Raw genomic sequence first — 3,272 nt, forward strand, 5'->3', positions numbered from 1 at the left:
CTCTTGGTGTGTAACCAACATAACTGAATTGACTGTTATAAAACAATTGAAAAGTCAATTATTCCTATTCATCTTTATACTTCCTTTCAAATAGTTGAAGAATGATAAGAACTATAGTAATATCTAGAAATGAGCATATGCATACTTACCAATGACCAACAGGTTCTAGTTGAACCCTTCCACTACGCGGAACCATTTTCAATTCTGTTCTGGTCAACTTCCCTCTTCCCCTTTTCGAAGGATTCACATTTAGTTGGGAGTTACCACCTTCACTACCACCATTAAGTTGGGCACCATCACCACTACCATTCTGTTGGGAGTCACCAGCATTAGCACTTCTTTTAGAGTTAACACCAGTAGGACTACTCCTTCGAAAGTTCCCACCATCACCTGCAATCCTTCTGGACTGATTTCTATTGGACTGAACACCATCTAGACTGCTCCTTTCAGAGGAGCCACAATCAGCTCTAACCCTTGTGGCATTATTTCTGCTGGACTGAACACCATTTGGACTGCTCCTATCAGAGTTGCCACCATCAGCCCCAACCCTTCTGGACTGATTTGTATTGGATTCAACACCTTGAGGATTGCTTCTGGAGTTTGCACCATGATTACTTCCAGTGTTACTCTTGTGCTTTTTGTGACGAAGAGCATACATCTCCTGCATTATTAGTAAAACAGTTAGTAAGTTGTATATCGCAAGCACAAATGACAGTTAGCATATTTTTAAGAACACGCAACCACACATGTGAATAACATTTTGAGCGCAAACATGGATATGCAATAAGGCATAACAAGTGCATAGTTTTATCCCAAAAGGTACACTTGTTTCAAGGAATACAAACTGCTTTCACAACCCCTAAGTAAAGAAAAAGAAGTCAATAATCATCAGGGTCATAAGCTAGATGTTCAGGCAGATCATCAGGGTCCTCTTCATCTTGGTTGTCTTCATCTTCGTCATATGTATTTTCACAAGCTGTATCTTCTTGGCCTTCATCTGGAGTAGTTAGTTTGGAGAGAAATTCCAAGTCCGTAGGATCAGTTATCTCATCTAACACAATAGAAGTTGTGTTGTCTAGATCCATCCCCAAATCAACGACAAATGTTCCTTCCAAGCCCTCCTCTTGAAAAAATAAACTTCTTGTGCTGGACCAGCAGGAGGATTTGAGTCATCATTGCTCTCATCTGGAGGAATATATCCACATGGAGTAACATGATATGCAACCCACCACTCTGCTAGATCTTCTCTTCTCTGACATGCATAAGGTAAATAATAGATCTTCTCTTCTCAGGAATGTCAAAGCATATATTCCATATAGCTTCAGCTATATTTCTCTCATTGTGCATCACATCTATGTTGTGTCGCAATAGCAATTTATGGAAGTATGGAAGTTGCCAAAAGCAACTTACATGGGTCCAGTTGTGCAATACACCATAGTTTGCACTATTAGACATAAGTGTGCTCATTTGGGTTAGGATTTCCTCTCCTGTTAAATGTCTCAGAGGCTCATCATGGATCATTGTGTTCTTTCTAAATGCATTTGCTTCATATCTAAAAACATGGTCACTGGGTAAGAAACGACGATGGCAATCAAACCAGCAAGCTTTGTGACCATGGTGAAGGTTGAAGGCTTTACTATCACACAAGCATATTGGGCAAGCAAGCCTACCATGAGTGCTCCATCCAGAAAAATTACCATAAGCAGGGAAATCATGGATTGACCATAGATAGGCTGCTCGCATTTTAAATCTCTTTTTGATTGAAGCATCTCATGTTTCAACCCCACTCCACAAGCTCAGTAGCTCATCCACTAAAGGTTGCATTAGTATGTTCAATTTCTTTCTAGGATGCTCTGGACCTGGGACTACAAGGGCAAGAAATATGGGACCACTATACATCCATTCCCGGCCTGTCATTACTTTTATTCTGTTTTAAAAAGATGACAAAAATTATATATATTTCAGGTTCTTGAATATTGACACAATTATCAACCAAATATGGCTAGTAGGGCAGAAAAGAAAGAGAAACACAATAATTATCAACACTGTGTCCAGCTTACTACAAATATGCACTCTAACTAATGTCAAACACACAGGTTTTAAGAAAGAACATGATACTTACTGTTACTGTATTTCAGAGTTGTCCACAGAGAATTCCCTTGCACTCCTCAACAATGGAAAACAGATCACATCTACTGAGATCAAACCTGGTAAAAAAAGGCATGATCAGTTTACACATGGGTTCCCTGAAGACGAACACAATCAAGACGAATACATGGGTTCCCTGAAGACGAACACCAATTTCCATGTGAACTATCTAAAGTCCAACCAGATGTTTCAGATAGCAACAATTAATTTGTTTGAATCGAAAGCCTCAAAAGTTTAGAATATCCAATGTCTCTCAGAACTAATTTCAGACCTATGTCCTAGCGCACAGTATGTGTACTAGTAATGATGAAGAAAAACAAAAAAAACAAAATAAGAAAGCCATCCTCACCAGGCTCTGAAGTGTTTGTCTGGATCTACAGGATATTGACCTCCGGAGCTGTCCAGACCATGGACCAGTGCGAACACCAGGGCAGCAGCGTCCAGGCCAACTTGCTACAGAATCCCCACTATGGCAGCAGCGTCCACGACAACACACTGTAGAATCCCCACCACGGCAGCAGCATCCACGGCACTCAGCACCAACACAGTCCAACACGCTGAAGAATCCCCACCACGACGCCAGAGATAGGCTTCACATCATCACAGATCTTGCACGTCTGGGCGTGGGAACAGAGGGGATGAGTGGAGAAGCTGACGATGTCAAGCCAAAGGGTGGAGGACACTGATTTCAGAGCTAAGCCATGGAGATCTTGGGACGAAGGTTCGAGGGGGTGGAGAATGGAGAGGGTGGTGCTGAGGGGGGTCAGGAGTGGAAGAGAAGGGCGTTGAGAGGAGGCGGAGGGCGTCGAGGAGAGACGACGGAGGAGGTTGCATCGAGGGGAGGAGGTGGCGTGGGTGGCAGATGGGTGGCGGTGGCAGGGGGGATTTTGGTCTATGTTGGGGAGGTCCCTGTGTTGGATGAGTTGCCTTTGGGGCGGCGGCGGGTTAGGGTTACGCGCGGGAGCCAATTTTTTCACGGGAGAGCGACGCGGGACTTGGCTAACTTTGGCGTTGGCACCCAAAACATTTCCTTGGCCGCCGACAGTCAGAAAAATTTATAGTTTCCTTGAGGGTTTTGCGAAACCGCCGAGAAATATCTATATTTCCTTGGCGGGTCTCACCAA

The 3,272-nt window shown here is 43.4% G+C and overlaps 1 long non-coding RNA gene across 1 annotated transcript; it reads right to left on the reverse strand.

The window, feature by feature from the left end:
- Positions 1-369: 369 nt before the first annotated feature.
- Positions 370-2,870, reverse strand: LOC136475271 (uncharacterized). Its single transcript, XR_010763144.1, has 3 exons — positions 2,498-2,870; positions 2,123-2,207; positions 370-661 (listed from the first exon to the last, which is right to left on the reverse strand). It is a non-coding gene; the product is annotated as an uncharacterized lncRNA (long non-coding RNA).
- Positions 2,871-3,272: the final 402 nt, after the last annotated feature.

Source organism: Miscanthus floridulus, chromosome 8, assembly GCF_019320115.1.
Source record: "Miscanthus floridulus cultivar M001 chromosome 8, ASM1932011v1, whole genome shotgun sequence".
In the NCBI taxonomy this organism is placed as follows: domain Eukaryota; kingdom Viridiplantae; phylum Streptophyta; class Magnoliopsida; order Poales; family Poaceae; genus Miscanthus; species Miscanthus floridulus.